The sequence below is a fragment of the Prionailurus bengalensis genome, chromosome X, assembly GCF_016509475.1.
Source record: "Prionailurus bengalensis isolate Pbe53 chromosome X, Fcat_Pben_1.1_paternal_pri, whole genome shotgun sequence".
Taxonomy (NCBI): Eukaryota; Metazoa; Chordata; class Mammalia; order Carnivora; family Felidae; genus Prionailurus; species Prionailurus bengalensis.
Window position 1 is genome coordinate 121,244,810 of NC_057361.1, and position 23,346 is coordinate 121,268,155.

Genomic DNA, 23,346 nt, shown 5'->3' on the forward strand with positions numbered 1-23,346 from the left:
CTTCTAGCAAAGATGATATGTCATCAAGAGGTTTTTATTCCTCAAAACACATCTTAGTGAACTTTGTGGAACTAAAATGAAAGTAGGGGTGAAATGCAGTCTTCATTCAAGGCAGAGTGTAATCTTTATTACAAATTTCATTATTCATAAAAAACCTCACTTTAATTTTTCTTCGATATGCTCTTGGACCTCAGCCAAAATGTGAGATTTTAATACAGATATTAACACCCCTTCTTGTAAATCACAAGAAAAGGGAATTCTGCTTTTGACTTCTGAGACTTTGGCAAACGTTTTAGCATCGCTTAATTATGGTAGAGCAAACCCGAAAGCATATACGCACAATTCATGCTAAAAATTCTAAGATCTGTCACTCAGTGAATACTTCATTTAATTGTTCTCTGGGAATAGATTTTTCACTAATGAGAGTATGTCTCTCCCATTCCTTTCCAATGATTGCTATAGTTGACAGTAGCAGAAACCAATCTGCAGCCCTGGCGATAACATTTAAGGAAGTATGAAAACTGGAAATTCACTCCAAGCATTTTAAAAATAAAATCAAATTATTTCTCATCGACCTTTAGATTTGGGCATAATTTTGAAGATGACTATTTTAACTCTTAACCACCTACTGTTAAGTACCCTGAACTTAAATAGGGAAGTGATTTTACCAATGTCCTCTTGTTTGTTTCGGTTGCCTTTTGTTTCCAAACTTTAATACAATGATCTGTGCAACCCTACAGGTTCATAATTACACACCCAGCTTCAAGTCTTCCTCCTCTATTAAATCTAGTCTGCCACCTCCATACAAAAATATGTTGATTCCACATGAGAAACACACTTCAAAATCAGCCCCTCGTTGCCTTTCCCTCTGCTAGTGCTCCAGTTCAAGCTACCGTCCTCTTTTTATATAGTTTAAAATTTTTTATTTCAGTAGAGTTGACACAAGGTTACATTAGTTTCAAGCCTACAGCATAGCGATTCAACTTCTCCATGTTATGCTATGTTCACGATTGTAGCTACCGTCTGTCACCATACAATGTAGCTACCATCTGTCACCATACAATGCTACTACAGTATCATTGACTATATGCGCCGTGCTGTAACTTTCATCCCCATGACTTATTCATTCCACAACTGGAGACCTGTATCTCTCTTTCCCCTTCACCCACTTTGCCCATCCCCCACTCTCTCCCCTCCAGCAGCCATCAATTCTCTGTATTTATAGTTCTGATTCTTTTTATTTATTTATTTTAGGTTTCACATATAGTAAAATCATATGATATTTGTCTTTTTCTGTCTTCATTATTTCACTTGGCACAATAGCCTTTAGGTCCATCCATGTTGTTGCAAATGGCAAGATCTCATCCTTTTTTATGGCTTCATAATACTCTTGTGCATGTGTGTGTGCGCACACGTACACACGCATTCACACACCCCACATCTTCTTTATCCATTCATCTATAGATGGATACTTGGATTGCTTCCATATCTTGTCTATTGTAAATAATGTTGCGATAAACATAGGGGTGCATATATCTTTTCAAACCAGTGTTTTCATTTTCTTTGTGTAAATAGTAGAATTACTGGATCATATGGTATTTCTATTTTTATCTTTTGAGGAACCTCTGTACTTGTTTCCACAATGGCTGTACCAATTTGCATTCCCACCAACAGTTCACCAGGATTCCTTTTCTTTACGTTCTTGCCAACATTTGTTATTTCTTGTCTTTATGATTCTAGCCAGGTGTAAGGTGATATCTCATTGTGGTTTTGATCTGCATTTCCCTGATGGTTAGTAATGAGCATCTTTTCATGTCTCTGTTGGCCATCTGCATGTCTCCTAGGCAAGTGAAACAAAAGCAAAAATAAGCTTTTTGGACGACACCAAAATCAAAAGCTTTTACACAGCAAAATAACATTTCAACAAAATGAAAAGGCAGCCTACTGAATGGAAGAAGGTATTTGCAAATGTCATAGCTGAGATGGGGTTAATATACAAAATATATAAAGAACTGAAACAACCCAACCCCAAAGAAACTCTCCACAAATGATCTAAAACATGAGGCAGACTATACATTTTGTCAAAGAAGATACACAGATGGTCTTTTTGCATAGTTTCAAAGGATTCCTTTCAGTTACCAGGAAGAGTCAAACAATTTTAAAATAAAACACAAAGGTCATTAACTATCCAAGCTTCTTTAGCCGCTCACCATCCAATACAGTTGTACTGTTAGACTTAAATGTCTAACTCTCTAACAACATGTGGTTCTCTCTTTTCTCTAAAATACCAGCTGTACACACTCTGAAAACATATTGTTCCCTCTACCCACCAGGCCTTGCTTTTGCTTGCCTACTGAATATTTGTTCCATCTTTTGAGATGCTGCTTACATTTCATTTCTTCTGCAAAACCTTCTCTACCACCCAGGACAATGAAGCCCTGCTTCCTCTGTGCTTTTGGCATCATGCACAAAATTGGACCATAAGTCTTTTCTTTTGTTGCAATATCTTTGAAGGCAGGGGACATGTATTACTCAACTTTGTATTTTTTATGGTTATTTATTCATTTAGAGAATCCCAAGCAGGCTCCATGCTCACAGCATGGGCAATACGGGGCTCTATCTTATGAACTGTGAGATCATGACCTGAGCCTAAACCAAGAGTCAGACGTTCAACCGACTGAGCTACCCAGGCGCCCCTCAACTTTCTATTTTTCATGTCTACAGCCATGGCTGAAAAATATAATAGAAGCGTTCATTATCTAGAGAATGAGTTTTTTAATGAATTAATCACAATCGAGGTCTGGTTATAAAGGTCAACCTCTATGGATATATTGAGTAGTAGAGACTTCCATGGAGACGTAGCTTTCTATTGTCACTTCAATTAGTATTATAAGGTCTGGCACAAATGGATTAGTAGTGAGCTGGTGAGTTTGGTCTTCTGGTTGTAAGTTTGCAACACATCCCTGCATTTAACACTGTTTTTCATAAACAGCTGCCAAATGACACCAGCCAATGGAGTAATAGAATAAACGTCTTTCCAGTAAGATTTGGGGAGTCTTTTCTGGGATTGCTTGAGGCTGCTTGTCTCAGTCTTTCTACCCTAGGACTGTTAAGGGAAAACAACCCCGTTGTCAAGGTGTGCCTTCTGACCTTTAAAGTATTTCCCTGTTATAATATGCTGGGAATTGGCAAGGGCAATATTTGAGAATCAGAATTAGTTGCAGGTGTTGCTGTCTGTACATAATAACTGTTGAATAAATTTTCCCATGAACAGATTCTATTTCAAATTTCAAATTCAAGTTTCCCAGATCTATTAAACCATGTGGAGGTTCCCACTTGCGGGTTTCTTCCTCAAACGTGTCTGAATAGAAAGGGCTGAATAAATGCAGTTTTCTTCAAAATTTGCATATTCAGTTATCACTGGAGCATGGTGGGATCATTCATTCACTAACCCACTGATTTGTTTAATAAATACTTTGAACTCCTACAATATATCAGACATTGGGCCTGCACTGGATATATAGTGATGTACAGGCCTAATAGGGTTTGTCCCTGCCACCATAGAGTTTATAGCCTGTTGGGAAAACCACTACATATTTATTAGGCATCCATTATGAGCCCAGACACTTCTTAGCAATCGGGGTGATTAAAAAAACATGAAGATGTAAAAAGCATACTGTAATGTCTACAAGGAACTTGCAATTTAGAAGGAAGAGTAGAATAGGACACTGATCCTCATTGGTAAAATAAGAAACCATTTTATTCATGGTGTGCTTCTTGGAACAGCCTCAGCCATTCATCAACCTTTTGTGCCTATCCCCAAATTCCTGGTACATGTAAAACTCCACTTGTGTTCACTAAAAAGAATATTTCTTTCAAGCGCTGTTCCTTACATGATCCTATATCTGGAATCTATTACAGCCATTTTCACTATTTCAGACTGTACTATGAAACGTCAAGTCTGAATCATGATGGCTACATAGGGAATATAGAAATGTCTTAAAACAGTGTTTACATAATCTTAATTAGAACAAGAAAGGATGAAGCAGGTACCAGCCTGTGAATTAGGGATTTTCTTATTCTGAGTATTGTTCTCTTCCTTTTTGTCTTAAAGTTTATTTTTTTATTTTTTGAGAGAGAGAGAGAGAGGGTGCGAGCAGGGTAGGGGCAGAGAGAGAGAGAGAGAGAGAGAGAGAGAGAGAGAGAAACTATCCCAAGTAGGCTCTGCACCTTCAGTGTGGAGCCTGATGTGAGGCTCAAACTCAAGAACTGTGAGATCATGACCTGAGCCAAAATCAAGAGTCAGGTGCTTAACCGACTGAGCCACCCAGTCACCCCTGTTCTCTCCCATTTAAAAAAGAGAAATACAGGTTGTCTAATGTTCCAAACTTGGAGAATGATACTTGTTTATATAAAATGGATTGAATATCATTTTGCTTAGGTAAGCACTAACAGGAAAGATAAATGCTTGACATCTGATATCGTCATGCCTTGTTTTTTCCCAAGCAAAGTAAACTAGTTAGTGAAATATGAGTTTCCTATCCCTGCTGTAATTGAACCTTTGAGAAGTACCTGTGAGAAGATAGCTTTACCTTATGGGAAGGAACAATGAAGAAAGCATCTTTAGACGGCCGTAATCAAGAGGAGATGTACATGGTAGTACATGTTTTACTTCTCTAGATGATACTTTGAGTTTCAATTTGACCCCATCTTGAATTCTCCTGCAAAAACAAGCAAACTACAAATGGGGGCCTGGCAGTGACATGTTGGCCTAGGAGAGGTCAACAATGTAATATCCATTTCCTACTACATGAACCCTGAGGAAGTTTCCCCAGCCTATGAAAATCTTCTGTTTTGAGATCAGAGTAGGAATTAGGGGGATAAGAAAGTTGGTTCCATTTGCCTTTCCTTTGTAACTTTTTTTCTTCTCTTTTCTTCTTATGGTTTTTGTTGTTGTTGTTGTTCTTGTAAGAACCTGTAAATATGTTTCCCACTTTCATTTCTAATGATTGAGGTTAAAAAGTGCTTAAGTTTGAACTGTGAATAGACTTTGGACAATTGAAATAGATTGCCTGTAAATTAGCAAGGTTGATAACAGAAAGCAATCCAAATAGGGTAGATACCAGTAACCTTACTTGATTTTCTTCTGGAAGCTTTCAATGAGATAGGTATCTGTGAAATTTGTAGCATTTCTGAATTACAGGCCCATTTCAATCTCATACCTTGTACCTGGAAAATATCACTCTAGACATAATAGCCAGATTTGTGTGTGTGTGTGTGTGAAGAGTTATCCTCTGTCAATTTTTTCCCCGGATAGTGCCAAATATTTGCAAAAGGAAAATCCTTGGGTCTACGTGTTTAACCAGAACTACGGTGTTCACACATTTGGTGAAACTTCCCTCTTCTGGAAAACGGCATATACCTCTCCCCAGTCTCCAAAACCTTTGGCTCTGATTGGCTCTCCACCCAGAGGAGTTTGGGGAAGCTGGCTAGCCTTTTCCTGTTCTGTGGACCCTACCAGGTGCTTGCCCCTCCCAGGGTTTCCACGCCTTTAATCATTTGTCTTTGTAACCTTGAGTATGACAATTCTTTGGCAAGGGGGAGTATCTCAGTGTCTTCCAAATAACTTTTCCGTTGACTTTATGATATACCAGTTTTGACTAAATAGAAAGTCAAGATGTTGTCAATTTGACAAACAAAACTAAATTTTGCTTCGGTTTGGATAATGTCAGTGAATAAGGAATTGCTTTCTTTTGCCTTTCAAGTGCCTTATACAAAACAAAAGCGATTTGTTTTTGTAACATTTAGAATCTAAATAGAATGGCAATATCCTCTTTAGCATATAAATATCATGACTTTGTTAAATTGAAATGCTTTATGAGGGAAAGCCTTTTAGTTCATTCATTTATGAAAAAGGTTTTTATTTATTTTTACTTCTATTTCTAGCATTAATTTGGGTTTAGGGTTTGGGAAATAAAATTCTCTAAACAGATTCTGTCAACTTTCGTAAGCACGTATCAAAAAATGGCATTAGCCCGAATTTATAGATCTATGGTCTGTGAAACCTTTCCAAAGAGGAACAAAGGTTTTCCTAAATAAAAAGAGCACTTTAAGATGCTAAGTGAAATAAGCTATACAGAGAAAGACAGATACCATATGTTTTCACTCTTATGTGGATCCTGAGAAACTTAACAGGAACCCATGGGGGAGGGGAAGGAAAAAAAAAGAGGTTAGAGTGGGAGAGAGCCAAAGCATAAGAGACTCTTAAAAACTGAGAACAAACTGAGGGTTGATGGGGGGTGGAAGGGAGGGGAGGGTGGGTGATGGGTATTGAGGAGGGCATCTTTTGGGATGAGCACTGGGTGTTGCATGGAAACCAGTTTGATATTAAATTTCATATATTAAAAGAAAGAGAGCACTTTAATTATGAGAGCTTTGCGTTGCTTTTAATAACTAAAAAATGTTAATGCTCAATTGAAAATATTAGCAAGGAAATTTTTACTACTTAGCTTTGTTATAAAATTTTTCATCTAGCAATTAAAATTGATGGCAACAAAGCCTTTGAAAGGAAGGGGTTTATGTATTTTAATAAATGATATACGGTTATAGCCATACTGGAGACTATAAGATTTCTCTAATAAAAGATCACAGGTATGATTGTGGAAATATTGGAAGCCCTCATTTTATCAGTTGTTGCTTTTTGCTTAATTTCTTTTTATTTAAAATGAAATGAATTTATCCATGAGTATAGAGCTATCCAGAAACAATTTTTATTAGCAGCTACATATGAAAGCAATCAGAAATTTTGTCTTGTCGCCTGTAACATTTAGTGATGGAAGAAACATTCTATTAGAGAATAATGAAATCATACCAAGATCTGATAACATAGAGAAGAATGGGCCTGAGGTAGGCTAAGTTCCTCACTAATATACTTGTAAGAAGATTGCACACGACACGTGTTTTGGAACCAAAGCGCTCACTTGTCATAAACACGTTGATCAAGAAAAATCAAAGAGATTATGCAGGAGGCCTGGAGAGTTTTCTGAAGAGGTGAAAATGGTGTTCATATCTTTAAAAACAGAAGGCAGAAGGACGCTGAAAATGTCAGAGTTTTCCACTTCATTTGTATCCCTGAAAATGTACCTGGGAAATGAGTGTGCTCCCGCGGTTAATTAGCAGGCACTGAATGAGGTCCCAAGGAGCACTGAGACATGATCACAGTACCCTCAGCCTTCTTTCATGTTCTGGACTGAACAAACATCATGGCCTATCACGAAGTGGAACTATCTAATGGTGTGAACATGTATAAGTATCAGGATTTTGAAGTTACAAAGAATGTAAAAGTCTTTTGATGGACCTCATTTTGAACATGAGGCAACTGCTCAGGGATTGAAAATGCTTAGGTCAAGTTCACCCGGTCAGTTAGAGTCAAATCCGGAGCAGATCCACATTTACCAACTCCCCAAACTGGGGTCTGGCCAAGAGCATTTGTGCTGCTTCAGATGGTGTTTCGTAGCTAGTGTTTCCCAGCTGCTCGCTGCAAGGCTCTTGGTTCTCGATTCAGACTTCAGTCTTCCACCTGAGAAGACACCTAACATTTCTCACCATGCAGTTAGCAAACAGTGGTCCACAGCCTGTGAATCCACAATGTTGCTTATGCACAGAGACTAATCTTGGCATCAAGAAATACTTTTCCCATAATCATGCATGGTGTTACCCTGTTCAATTCGGCTCGACGCAGAGCAATTTTCTCAGCACCATTTCCCATGGCCTTCACCTACCCTACACTCCAGACATGTTGGTCGACTTGACAGTTCTTAGGCTTGCCATGCACTTTCGTGCCACTTCGACGTTGCTCTCTAGCATCTCCTAAGCCTGGAATGTCTTCCTAAGACTTTTTTGTCTTCTAAAGTCCTTCTCACTAAAAATAAAGAAAAACAACACAACCCGGTGACAAAATGTACAAAAGAACATGAATGGTCCATTTATAGGAGATGCAGCTTGTTATTAAACATATAACAATATTCAACCTCACTAATGCAAAAATGCAAATTAAAATGAAATGCCATTTTTCATCTTTGAGGTTAGCAAAAACATGTTTGCTAATAAGCTCTGTTAATGAAAATATGGGGGAACAAGTAACCCCATGAAAGTGCTGGGAAGAGGGTATATTTATGCATCCTTTCTGGGTGAGCAGTTTGTATCATCTATCACAATGAAAACTGCATGAACTATTTAAATCTAGCAGAGACAATTCTAGAACTCCAAATATCTAGAAATATTCACATGCATGCTAAAGGGTTGTGCGTGAATATACGTGTATGTGTTCATAAGGATACTATGTATATGTGCGTGTGGCTTCTGTCTATGTGTGCTAAGTATATACAGGACAATTCACCTTTTGGGTCATAATGACAATTCATTGCACTTGGGTGGTACCTTAGAGTATCTGAAACACATTCTTCATTTTCTCATTGGAAACTCAGGAATTGGTGTTATCTAAGAATCTTTTAAAGACTCTTTTTAAAGAAAATTTTATATTACATTCATAAAGAGCCATTTAAGGCAAGGGAACTGATTGGGAGGACCCCAAACAGTGCGTGTACGACCAGCTTTATAACTCTCCTCACGGGTAGGGTGAGAGAGGTCGGAGGAGGATATGAGGCAGGGATGAGCTAAAGGAAAAGGTCTGTGGATGAACAAAACAGAAAATGGGCCAAAGCAGTACCTTGGGGTGAAACCCTCTTTTGCCAGACATTTTCTCCAATTCGTGAAGTAATTCCCATCTACCTGTTTGGTTTTGGAAATGCTTACCCCCATGTACCCTTCCTCAGACCCAATGAGCTAAACATCTGTGGAGAAATTGGTGCCCCTTCCAAAGGCAGTATGATCTGTATTTATTCTGGACGATTCTCCACATTAATTGTGTGGTTGTGTTCTCTAATGTCATCTTATTACATTTCATTTTTAATCTGTCTCCAACTGAGGAAAGGCAAACAGCATCCAGGGAATGGGTTAAATTGGGAAGTTTATGCTCGATAAAATATTCGGTATGCCAGGAGCTGAAGTTTTTTTTTTTTCCTGAACTCAGAACAGTGCTGGGAGTGAAGTCATCCTTCCATCTTCCCTCAATATCTTCTTGCAAAGAAACTCTTGCCAGAACGCACAACGAACTTTCCTCTAATTAGCCCTTAAGGAATTGTTTTTAAAGTCTCAATTTCCAGGACACAGATGTAAGCCTAAGTTCTAATTATGAAAGGCATGGGCTTCTTTTCTACATTTTTTTCTTTTTCTTTCATTTGCTGACAAATGGGGCAACCCACTGAGTTTTTCTTCAAGGATAATTTTCCAAAGGCAGAGGAGAGGAGGGGTTGGAAAGCAATTGAGCTCTTTCATGAATGGAGATTGTAAACCAGAAATATAAAGCATGTAGTCCCGCCTCAGGAAATAATGCCATGTTCCTGCATGAGCTCAGAGCGGTTGGAAACACATACATGCACATATGTGTGCAGCACCCACATGCCTTTGTACCAGTGGTGAATAGAAGAGAGGATAAAAAAAAAAAAGGAGAAGCATGCAAAGGAGAGGAAAATGGCTTGGAAACACAGTGGTGACAACATACTAGACCCAAAGTAGGAACTGCAGCATTGGAGGATTCTGACAAAGCACTTGTGTGTTGACAGGAGAAAAGGAAGAGTGAAACTAGCATTGAGAGTTACGAGAGCTGGGTACCAGCTTCAGGTGAGACTTCCGATATGGCAGATTCTTAATTGTCTATCCAATCGGCATTATCTCCTCGTTGCTCACTGTGCCACCATTTTATTTTGGATAACAGCACGACCAACTAAAAGATTATATTTCCCACTCTCCTTTCCAACTAGAGATTGTCATGTGATCATTCTGGCCAATGAGATATAAGTAAAAGTCACTGGGCAGAGTTTCTGAACAAAACTGTCCAAGAGATCAGAGTCTGCTGGCACACAGGTTTTTGCTGTTCTCCACTCTTCTTTCATCCTGAAAGGGTAACAAGATGGCTACCTCTGCAGTGGCCATAATGAGATCATGAGATGACCCATGGGTGGAAGGCACAGACTATGGGAAGCAGAACAGAAAAGAAAGAAGCCTAGGATATTCAGGACTTCACAGAGCTACTATGTAAACCCCATACTACCTAATTGCAGACTTTGGCAAAAGAAAAATAATAAATCCCATTTGTTTCATCCACTGTTTTAAAGTTCTCTGATACTATCAACTGAATGCAATCTTTTCTAAATCTGAGAATGCAGGGCTCTGCAATAGTCCCTCCACATCCACCAAAAATCATTAATAACACCTATCAGAATTCTGGAAGGCAGGCACATCTCCCATGCACAGCAGGAGAAAGCCAACAACGGCCATATCCAGCAGCAAGTCTTTCCAGAAAGAAATGGCCGTGTACACATGCCAGCAACCTTTTTCCTCACAATTTCTGAGGACAGCATAATTTCTTTCAACCTATTTTTACCAGACTAGTTTCCAAATGGATGAAATTGATGTGGAGTGAACTGTTCCAGGATGGCTCTGAACAGTAGCACAGAGAAATGATGGCAAAGCAGAAATCAAAATGAACTCAGAGCTGGTTAGTCCTCAAAGGAACTTCCCCTTGGCTGGCGTTTGCCCCTACTCATTTCTGCAGCCTAAGTTCCATCTTACCGACTTCCTCCTTCCCTACCCCCCCCCCCACTTTTGTCTCAGTCACGCGTAAGCACATGTAATTAATGAATAGCATCATGCTATTTATCACCTCTAAATTTTCCCACGTGGTAGTTTCTCCACTCATCCGTTTAACTCATGTTTGTCCTTGGGAGCTCAGTTCTCATTCTGCCTTTTCCTGAAGGCTTTCTATTTCTGTTCTTCCCATCCCATCTTCACATACTTATCTCCTTTATTTGCCTCCTGGTCTTACCACTACCACGGGCCTTACCACAGCAAGCTATCATGACTCCTCGTTTCTTCTAGAGTTGTTGCAAGCATGAACTATGTATGAATCATTTCTGATTCCTAAGCCTTAATACAATACTAAGTAGTACTCATTAAATATTTGTTGAATGAGTGCATGTCATAAATAATTTAAAAATGCCTTTGATATTTTCCCGCATTTACAACGCTTTTCTAGAATTCATGTTAAGTAAAATATGTCCTTAGGGTAATTTGCTGACATAAAGCTGGGCACTAATGAGATTTTATCATAATGCTGGATAAACTCTAAGTTGATTTCAGGTAGAACACACCAAAAGAAATAATACAGAACTTTTTCCCTACATTTTAATGCCATGGCAAATTAGTCTGGTGGTTTATATCCCCCACCCACTCTATTTTTTCATGTTTTTGTATTTCAGGCCAAGTGGGCTCTGTGTGAACTGATTTATAATTGGGGATTGGAGGGAGATGTCAGCTTAAGAGTTGAGCATACATATTTTTTGGTTTTTATATTGCATTGAGAAGCATGGTCTCCTTGGAAATTGGCAGATCAGTATAACACCCTGGAAGGATAGGGGAGTGCCTGACATTAGCCCAACAGCACCCATGGTGGACCTAACTAACAGATCACAGCATTCTTTCACACAGACCCTACATATTCCCCCAGAGTCTTTCCTAACATTGCCAATCAACCACTATCAATTAATCAGAGTCAGCCTGTAGAATAAAAGCTCTTTGTTACATCTGGGTTAGATAAAAGATTAAGGGTATTGAAAATCAAGATGATGATTAACCTCTAGATATGGATGGTATATCCATATCTTGGCACAGTAAAGAGTATACGAGTTAAGTATAACGAGATATGGTAGACCACAGGTTAGTCCTGAGAGATCGAACAGGCTTAACTGTATCGTCTAGAGGCCTATGTTTTCAGACTGGGTTGTGTATCGGAATCACTGGGAGGGCTTACGGAAACACAGGTTGCTGTTACACCGCCATGGTTTTTGATTAAGCAGTTCTGGGGTCAAGCCTAAGCATTTGCGTTTTTAACAAATTCCCAGGGATTGCTGTTCCTTTTCCTACAGGGAACATGCTTTGAGAATCACTACCCTAGGTATTTGCATTAAAGTAATTGTAGTCCATATTGGGAAAAAGTTTAGGAGATGACAGAAATAAATGAACATCCCCTGAGGCTAAATTCTGTGCTAGGGACAACATAAAGGGTTAGAAGACACACCCTTTTCCCCCAAAGAATGAACAGTGTCCTTAGACATCTAAGTCAGACTCTCCCTGGGTGACCTCGTTCCCCTCCACAGCCTACTTGCCGTTTCCACACTGATTACTTGCAAGTATGTATTTCTACTTTTGTTGACCCTCATGAAAATCAGACTCATGTACCTAAGTGCTTACTGACTTTCCCATCTGGATGTCCAATATATATCTTCCAGACCAGAAATGCTGAACAGGTTTATCTCCTGTACCAACTGGAATTGACAGTAGCTGAATTGAGAAGGATTCTGAAGCCAGGACAGGTTCAAGGTGGAAACCCACCCCCCCAAAAAAAAACCCCACTGATTTGTCTGTCAGGAGCATAGAGTATTTGGTGTTTGCCATCTAAATAGGAATCTGTAAATGTTTCTTGACCTAAACGGTGTCCTCCTCCTCTTCCTCTTTTCAGTTGGTGAATTCTCTGAAGAGAGTGGAAAGCGCCTTTTGTTCCCTTTAGAACCACAGCAAGTACTATATCCCTGGACAAACAAATCCATTCTTACATAATTATAACGTAAACCATCTTGCTTTAGAATTCCTGGTTCCACTCTCCTGATATTCTTTATTTTCCAAAAGGATCTGCTCTCCTACTCTCTGGGTTAGGTTAATAGGGTACTTAGGAGATTTTAGTAGTGAATTCTGAGTATCAGTTTTGGATACCTCTTCATATTCCTGTCTTGAAATTAACATCCCCCTGTGATGAATTACTTCTGCGGACCCATGATTTTCAGCTCTATGAAGCGCCCGTCCCCCCCTTTTTTTTTTTTGCATTGAGCATAATAGTCTCTGGTAATGGTACCACATCAACCAAGAAACTCATTCTTTCCTCTCTTTATCCCTGCAATCAGGTTGCAGGCTTTAGTAGCATTTATTACCTATCTTCTCTCCATTTCTACCACCGTCAGTGTATTATGTCACTGTCTTGGTCCTTCTTGGCTATAGGGTCTTTTTCTAAACCAAAAATGTGATCGTTGAACCCCTGACCTGTTTAAAACTCTTCAGTAACTCTCCATTGCCTACAGCACTGTTTTTCAAATATTCTTATTGGAAGACCTATAATCATACAGAGGAGATGACATTCATTGTAGCTCCTAAGGAGTGAGTACCCTAGGCATAGAAGATCAAATGTTTTATTCTAGCCCAATTAAAATTGATGGGGTTGGGTGGGGGGAAATATTAAAGTGCCTGATAAAATGGCACTACAGGTATCCTTGTCCCCACTTCATCCAGAGTTGCCTCTGTGATTTATTTTATGTTTTGAGTCCTGCATAAGTTTTCCCTTGGAAAAAAAGCTTAAGAAAAAAAATCTGTAAACCTTTGGGGGTGCAAGATAAAATCTCCAAATATATTAGGTACTTAAGACTCCCTGTGATCTAGTCCCTGGTTATCTTTCCAGCCTTTAATCTTATTATATTATCTCATGTTCTCTTTAAAATAAAAACAAGTGCATCCCAATACCCCTTTCTCCGTGTTTTCATGTGTGCACATGCTGTCTTTCTTTCTACCCGGAGCACCATTTTTTAAAAAAATTTTTTTAATCTCTCCAGCCCAGTGAACTCATTCGTTATAGCCCAGAGCAAATATCAACTTCTAGGTTGAATCAGAAACAACTTCCATCCTCTGTGCTCCCAGAGTGCTTTGCAAATGCTGCAATATGGCAAGTATTTAGACCCTTAAATATCATGGAGGAGGCAACATCTTGAATTGCCCCAAATCCCACCACTTTATCTGACACAGGGTAGCTGCTGTTCCGTACGTGTGTTAAAATGAATGAACATACAAATAAAACGTTACTAGGGATGTAATGGATAACACTGATTTACCTTTGTATTATTTGGTATTTGAGGCATTATATTTCTGTGCCACGTAGTGGTAGCGGTCGTACCAAAGCGGTCGTATTTGGTACCCGCCTCCAGTTTGGGGATATTATAAACAAATTTGTACAAATTTGATGCAGTAGCACCAAATGGTAGCTATATGCTGTACCAGATTCATGGCCTTTGGCAAGTTACCTGACCCTCGCCGTATTATAGTTTCTTCGTCAGTAGGGAGCCAGTGGCTACTTGAAAAGAATGCATCAGTTGACATATGTCAATCACCTAGCACAGCACCCAGCTCATCGTAAGTACTCAGTGTGTTAGTTAATACTATTAGTTAATTTGATTGAGACCTCGACTTATTCATTAAGTAAGCATATTTTAGTCTCCCATTTCAACAACTGAGCATCGTAAGGACTTAGTCGTCTCAGCTGTTAACAATCCTACATCAATAAAAAAAGACAATGAAATGAATCCATTTTTAGGCTATATTTAGACCTCTTGAGCAATGAAAATATTTTCTAAAATAAATCAGGTTATTAATACTTTATTTTTACTGTGTTCTCTACTTCCATTCCTAGGATATTTGCCAAAAATCCAGTATGAAAGAAAGTCATTACACATAGCCACTCACTTTTTGAACTGCTTCCTGATTGCTTGTTTAAGCTTGATTTCAATTAGGGTAGAGTTTGCAATCAATAAAATGCACAAATATGTGTTCAGTTCAATGACTTGACAAGTGTTTGAACCCCTGTAACTACCATCACAATGAAGATATCAAATATTTCCATCACCCCAGGAAGTTTTCTCATGCCTCTGCTATGCCAATTTCCACATCATCCTTACAGAGGCAACCACTTAGTAACTTATTTCACCAAAGATTAATTTTGACTGTTGTTGTAATTTATATAAATTGGATCATACAATATGCACATTTTGTGTCTGGCTTCTTTCACTCAAAGTCATGTTTTTTCCATGCATCCGTGTTGTTGCATTTACTTCTGTTTCATTGTTTTCTCTGGCTGAGAAGTATTCCATTATGCAAGTATATTTCAATTTGTTTATCCATGTTCCCATTGATGGGCATTTGGGTTGGCTTCCAGTTTGGGGATATTATAAACAAATTTGCTAAGAATGAACAGCCTTGCACAAGTCAGTTTGTAGACATCTGTTTTCATGTCTTTTCAGTAAGTACCTAGGAATAGAATTGGTGGGTCATAGGGTAAATGTATGTTTTCACTTTATAAGAAACTGCCAAACTGTTTTCTAAAATGGTTGTACAGTTTTACACTCCCACTGGGAATACACATCCTTGCCAAAATTTGACGTAGTCAAACTTTTTATATTTTAGCCAATGTATTGAATGTGAAATTTTGCCTCATTTGGATCTTATTTTGCATTTCCCTAGTGAGTTTACAATATTAAGCACCTCATTACATGTTTATTGACTGCATGTATATACATATATACATACACATCACATACACAAACATGTATTTATTGTTTTTCAAGAAGCTAGTGTTTTGTAGTTTTTTATAGATCAGGCTATGAAACATTTGGTCAGATAGATGTGCACAAATGTTTTCTCCCAGTCCATGACTCTGTCAAAGATCAACCAAGCCAGACATGAAATGGTCAAAACAGGTTTTCTTCAGTAGGGAGGGGGAGTGAGCAAGGACTCGAGTGAAAAATTACAAAGAGTTGATCAGTGTAAATGCGATTAGGCCGGCTGGTGATTAGAGAAGTTAGGGATTCTGTCCTGCCATAGAGACTTGGAAACAGTCCCTCTCCTTCATGGGGATGATATTGCAAGGGATGGCTTTCAAGTCCTTGAAAAACACAGCGCAGATACATACATATCTGAAAGGAACAGAAGAAGGATTTGTAATTGTCAGCTCTTTGTAGTAAATGCTTTGAGAAAAGGGAGATGCGTCAGGGGCCTTGGCTGGAACAAACAGGAAATTCTTTTGATAAGCCTTGGGTTCTTCACAGGCAGGAACTTGGGGAAGGAGGTCACTCAGGGAAGCACCCTTAGGCTGCCAGAGGCCATGGTAGTGGTGGTCAAGTCCCTTCGTGCAGGAATGCTGAGAGATCTTTTGTACTTCTCACTATTCATTTTCTGAATGGTGCCTTGAATAAAACGACTTTTAATTTTTATGAAGTCCAGTTAATACTTCTTTTTTTAATGTTTATTTTTGAGAGAGAGAGAGAGAGAGAGAGCGAGTGCACAAGCAGGGGAGGGGCAGAGACACAGAATTGGAAGCAGGCTCCAGGCTCCGAGCTGTCAGCACAGAGCCCAACACGGGGCTCAAATTCACGGACGGCGAGATCATGACCTGAGCTGAAGTCGGACCCTCAACCGGCTGAGCCACCCAGGTGCCCCAGCCCCACTGCTTCTTTTTGTGATTCATATGTGTGTGTGTTCCTCTCTGAGATATCTTTGCCTACCCCCAAATTACAAAACATTCTGAAATATTTTCTTCTGGAGATTTGTACTCCTGGGATTAACATTCTGGTCTATGAGCCGTCTCAAATAAATTTTGTATATAGACTGATATTTCTGTTCTCCCTATATGAACATTACAATTTCCCAGCGTTTTTTTTTTTTTTTTGTTGTTGTTTTTTTGTTGTTGTTTTTTTTTTAAACAGGCATACCTTTTGCCCCATCGAATTGATTTGGCATCTTGGTATAAAATCACTTGGCTGGATAAGTGTGAGTCTATTTCTGGGCTACCTATTATGTTCCATTGATCTATTATTTATCCTAATACCGATGCCACACTGTCTTAATCACTATACATTTAGATTAAGCTTTGAAGTCTGGTAGGTTGAATCCTCCATATTTAATTTCTTTTTCAAGATTGTTTTGGATGTGTTAGATCTTTTTCATGATCAGATAATTATTTTTTAAAAATTCATCCTGGGGGCGCCTGGGTGGCGCAGTCGGTTAAGCGTCCGACTTCAGCCAGGTCACGATCTCGCGGTCCGTGAGTTCGAGCCCCGCGTCGGGCTCTGGGCTGATGGCTCCGAGCCTGGAGCCTGTTTCCGATTCTGTGTCTCCCTCTCTCTCTGCCCCTCCCCCGTTCATGCTCTGTCTCTCTGTCCCAAAAATAAAAATAAACGTTGAAAAAAAAAATTAAAAAAAAATTCATCCTGAAAGGTTGATAAGGATTTCATCTAATATAGGCAAATTTGAGGAGCATGATATCCTAATAATACTGACACTTTCAGTCCATAGACGTTTTCCACATGTATTTCACTACTCTTTGATTTCTTTTAGCGATGTTTGTAGTTTCCAGTGTACTTGTATCACACATCTCATTAGACTCTTGCTTAAATATTTGCTGTTTCTTGTGCTATTAAAAATGGCAATAATTTCAGTTTTATTTTCCAATTGATTCTTGCTAGTACATAGCTCTAAAATAGAAATTTTATGTTAATTTTGCAGGATGCTGCTTTGCTAAACTAGCTGAGTACTGGTGTTTAAAAAATTTTTTAAATTTTCATTTAAAAGCATTTTTTTAAGACTCCATAAAGTTTATTTCATAACAAATCTAGGAACAACAAGAATTTTACTTCTCTTTTCCTAATCTTTAAGTCTTTTAATGCGTGTCTTGCCTTATTGCACTGGATAGAAGCCTAGTGTAATGTTGCATAAAAATGGTGAAAACAAACTTCTTTGCTGGGTTCTTGATTTTAGGGGAAAAGGGTTTAATTTTTCACAGTTGAAATTATGATTACAGTTTATAATGGTAAACTTAATGTTAATTGTAGATTTTTCATAGATAACATATAAAAATGAGGAAATTTTATTATATTCATAGTCTGAATAGCCTGTAGTGTCATTCCTAATTTTTGTTATTTGTGTCTTCTACCTTTATGTTTTAATCTGACTAGAGATGTATTAGCTTTATTGACTGTGTCAAAGAATCAGTTTTTAGTCATTGGCTTTCTCTCCTATTTTCCATTTGTTATCTCTGTTCTTTTTTATATCCATCTGTCTGCTTTCTTTGACTTTAAGTTCCATGTATTTTTCTAGTTTTTTAGTGTGATAGCTTTGGTTATTATTTGAGACTTTTCTTATTTTCTAGTATAAGTCTTTACACCTTAAATTACACTTAAGACCTTCTTTTAGGGGTCCTGGGTGGCTCAGTTGGTTGAGCAGCCGACCTTGATTTCAGCTCAGGTGATGATCCCCAGGGTTGTGGGACTGAGCCCCGCCATTGGGCTCTGCGCTGAGCCTAGAGCCTGCTTGGGATTCTGCTTCTCCCTCTGCCCCTCCCCTGCTCACACACGTTATCTCTCTCTAAAACAAAACAAAACAACCCAAATAAACAACAACAAAAAAAACACCTTCTTTTAGCTACATCCACATAGTTTGATATGTTGTGTTTCTATTTTCAGTCAAATAAAAATACTTTCTGCTTTTTATAGTAATTTCCCTTTTGACCCCTAGGTTATTCAAGTATTTGAGTATTTTTCATGTATTATTCTGTAATTCCTTTTAGTTTAATTCTTTTTGGTCAGAGAAACTTTGTATCATTCAGTTCTTTTAAATTTGGTAATATTTGTTTTGTGCTTAATGGATGCCTTAAAGATTTTCTCTTTTTTTCCCCCGCAGTTTGATGCGTCTTGGTGTGGTTGATCTGGGTATTTATTTTGTTTGGTGTTCTCTGAGCTTCTTGTTTACATGGTTTGGGGGTGTGTGTGTGTGTGTGTGTGTGTGTGTGTGTGTGGAAAATTCTCAGCCATTTCCCATTCATATATTTCTTCTACCCCATACACTCTTTCTTTTCTACGTTGGTGATTCCAATGATGCATATTTCAGGGCATTTGATACAGTCCCACAGTTGTGGATACTTGCCCACCCCCCACCCACGCGTACTCTTTTTTTCTTCCTCTTTGTGTTCACTCTTTGGTGGTTTCTACTGACCTATCTTCAAGTTCACTGATTCTTTTCTTGGCTTCATTAATTCTAATAATGAGTCTGACACAGGAGCTGTTCATTTATCTTATTGTGTTTTTTACTCTCCTTTTCCATTTGTTCATTTCTTATAATTTCTGTATTTCCGTTGAAATTTTCCATCTGATTGTGCACATAGTTTGCCTTTTCAACCAGTGACTTGATAATCAAAGTTGTTGTTGTTGTTGTTTTTAACTTCCCAGTATGATAGATCCAACTACTGAATTCTATCAGTCTGGTTCTGTTAATTGCTTGATTGATTCATAATGTTTTTACTTCTTTGTGTGTCTCCTAATTTCTGGTTAAATGCTGTGCATTTTGTTTAGGACAGTAGGAACTAAGATTTATAATATGTATGCCCAGAAAACAAGCATGCCTTGTCTTCAGTGTGGGAGACTGAGATTATCTATCTACTAAGTAGTTGAGCTGGGTAGGGGTTTGTTGTTGTAATGATGACCTTCAGTGCACCACCGTCTTCAGGTTCCTCTAGTGTTACTTTGTGTTTAGGGTACAGTCTAGTTTTCCAGATGGCTTTCTCTAATGTCTGCTCCTCCTCCAGTGGCAGGTCTTCTCTCTTGCCAATATCTCAGAGTAAGTCTCTCTTACCCCCTCTCTCAGCAGAAGATTGTTGTTGCTTGTTACTCAAAGCTCACTAGCCTGACAGAAGGTGACGAGTGTCCTCAGTTGTTCTGGCTCAGATGCAGCAGGCTCTGTGTCTCCCTCCTTGGTCTCATCGTGGGGCCTTTTTTTGTTTGTTTGTTTGTTTTTGTTACATACAGTATTACATCATTTGTGGATAGTGGAAGTTTGACTTCTTCCTTGCAGTTTGGATGCCTTTTATTTCTTTCTGTTGTCTGATTGCTGTAGGACGTCCTGTACTGTGTTAAATAATAATGATGAGCACAGGCATCCCTGTCTTGTTCCTACCATCGAGGAAAAGTTCTCAGCTTTTCCCCATTGAGGATGATGTTAGTATGGCCTCTAGGATGTTGAGGTATGTTCCCTCTATCCCTAATTTGTTGAGGGTTTTTGTCAAGAATGGATGCTGTACTTTGTAGACTGTTTTTTCTGCATCGGTTGAGAGAATCATTTGGTTCTCATCCCTTATTTCGTTAATGTGGTGTATTGTGTTGATTGATTTGCAAATATTGAACCACCCTTGCAGTCCAGGGATAAATCCCATTTGATTGTGGTGAATAATTGTTTTAATGTACCGTTGGTTTTGATTTGCTAGTAGCTTGTCGAGAATTTTTGCATCCATGTTCATCAGAGATGTTCGTCTATAATTCTCCTTTTTAGTGGGGTCTTTCTTTGGTTTTGGAATCAAGGTAATGCTGGCCTTGTAGAATGAATTTGAAAGGTTTCCTTCCATTTCTGGTTTTTTTGGAACAGTTGGAGAAGAATAGGTGTTAACTCTTTTTTAAATGTTTGGTAGAACTCCCCTGGGAAGCCATCTGGCCCTGGACTTTTGTTTGTTGGGAGATTTTTGACTAGTGATTCAATTTTTTTCGCTAGTTATGGATCTGTTCAAATTTTCTGTTTCTTCCTGTTTTAGTTTTGGTAGTTTCTATGTTCCCAGAAATTTATCTATTTCTTCCAGTTTGCCCAATTTGTTGCCATATAATTTTTTATCACATCCCCTTATCATTGTGGGGCCTTCTTATTGATCCTGTTCCTCCAGCAGTAGAGTGTCTCTATTGTTCTGGGACAAAGCTGTGTTTCTTCCCTTTGCCTAGTTATGGAGAGATTTTTTCTGTTTCCTTCTCCCAGCTGTAATTGGTTTTCATCGGTGCCTCAGAGTGATGAAGTTTATTGTTATTCCCACAGTGAATTAATACTTTTATTCCATATGGGCAATAGAGAAGGCTTATTCCTATGGAGCTTCATAAAGTGCTATCGTCTTCTCCCTGGCCTGTACCATAAAGGGGGATTTCTCAGCCTCTGCCCGGCCTCTGTTTCTCATGAGCAAGAAATCAAGTGGATGTGAACTCCTCTTGCGTGTGGCTCAGAGTTCTGTCCTCTCACATTAGGTCTCTTAATAATTAATTGTTTGTTTTCCAATGTACTCATTTAAAGCTATAATCACCCTCTAAATATTGCTTTGATTGTACTTTAAAGTTTGATAAGCACTGTTTCGTTACCATTCACATCAAACTATTTTCTTATTTCTTTGTGAATCCGTTGATCCATGTTTGTTTAGAAGTATGCTATTTAATTTCCAAATACATTGGATTGCCTGGATATCTTATCGTAACTGATTTCGACTTCAACTTTGTTGTGGTTAAAAAGCACACTGTGTAACTTCAAACCTTCACATTTTGGCCAGAGGCTATACTCTACATAATGTAGATGCTTTGGCATTTATTGGAATGTGTATTAAATCCCAGGATATGGGACTATACACTGGTCTTGGTGACTGTTTCGCGTCCGTATGAGAAGAATATGTATTGTGCTTTTGTTGAGTGTATGATCTAAAATCGCTTTGTATATAGTGTTGTTATAATCTTATATGTACTCGCTGCTTTTATTGTCTATTTTTCCACATGTTACTGGGAGCGAGGTTCTAAAATCTCTGTGATTATAGGGTTTTTAATGTCTTTTTTTAGTTCTGTCATTTTTTTTTTTTTTTGCACCATGTATTTTGAAATTGCCTTCTTAGTTGCATGGTGATTTAGTATTGTTAAGTGTCTTTTCGTGAACTGATCTTTTTTATTGCTGTGAAATATATCTTTTTATATCTGGAAATTATCTTGAATTCTTTGTTTTTAGAGTTCTTTTTTGTCCCTTTCTTCCTACCTTCTTTTGGATAAATCAATTATTTTTTAGTATTCTGTTTTATCTGCTCTGAGAACTTTTTTAGGCGTTTCTCGTCCTGTTGTTTAATTGGTTCTAAAACTTTCGATGTGTATTTTTAAGTTATCGTAGCTTGTCTTCAAAAAATAGATCACTTCAAGAGCAAGACAACAAATTAAAACCGTGTAATTCTATTTACCTTTCTTCCTATCTTTTGTGCTTTTGTTTTCTATTTTATTTCCACACATGCTACAAAATTTACATTATTGATAGCTTTGCTTTAAACAATCAATATTTAATATATATGACTCATTTTTAGAAGGGGTCTTATAGTTACCTAGATACATACACTTTGTAGTGTTGTATTGCTTCTTATTCTCTCCCCGGCAGAATTCCATTTGACATCACTTTCCTTCACCCTGGAAATTATTTTACACCATCTTTTGAGATGCTGGTCTGCTCAGGACAAATTATCTCAACTTTTGTCCTTCTGAAAATGCCTTTTCTTTGCCTTCACTTATAAAAGATACATTTATTTGCTGGAGATAGAGTCCTGCTTAAGTTTATTTCCACCTGTACTTTAAGAATATTTACCCATTGTCCTCTGTCGTCCATTATTGATGTTGAAAACTCAACTGTCATTTGTATCCATGTCCCCATGTCTGTAAGGTATCCGTTTCCTCTGGCTGCTCTTAAGAGTCACTATTTACTCCTTATTTTCAGTAGTTCCTCCTGTGGGGAAAATCTTGCCCGTGTCAGTAAGGGTAGGAAAGGAAAGATAAGATTGAAACGTAGCAATGAACCGTTGTTCCCAGACTCCCTGCGATAATAGTGGAGACTTTTCTCCTATGTGTTGACAATCTTCTGACGACGATTAGTCTTTCTGCTCACACAAGGTCCCCTTTCTCTGAGAGAAGGACTGATAGCGGAGAACAGTATGCCTCGTCCCACCTGCCCAGTAGATTTCACCACCCCGGACCCTTACAACACAGGCACGTCGGCTGCCCTCGTTTTTGCCACAGAAGAGGCCCTTTCTCACTCGTGTTCATCTGCAACATGCATCATCATAGGGTCAATCCCGTTAGACAACCAACCACAGATCGCACGTAAATAGCAGACCCGAAATCGGTTGATGCGGTGCAATTTTAAACATTGGTGTTTGGAAATGCCCATTTTGATGGGCGGGCTCTTTCCAACGTCGGGTTTATTTGGAACAACCGGGGCAGCAACTGCACTCCCACAGGAAACTCACGCTTAACCTGAGGAGCGCCACCTCTGTGACCCGGCATGCCTCTGGAAAGGCGCCAGTTGGCACCACGGCCACGGATGCGTTTCCACACCGCTGCAGCCATCTGCCTGCTGTCCACTCCAGGATGCCTGGGGCCACGTGCTTGAGACTCCAGAACTACATTCTCATTTTGCCTTTCATCTTCCTCTATGAAAGCTGCAGAGCGCCACATGTTGACCTCTGATATGAGGGGAGTCAAAAATAGAATATTCTCCGCGAGAGGCATCTGAGGACAAAGAAACAAAACAAACACGTAC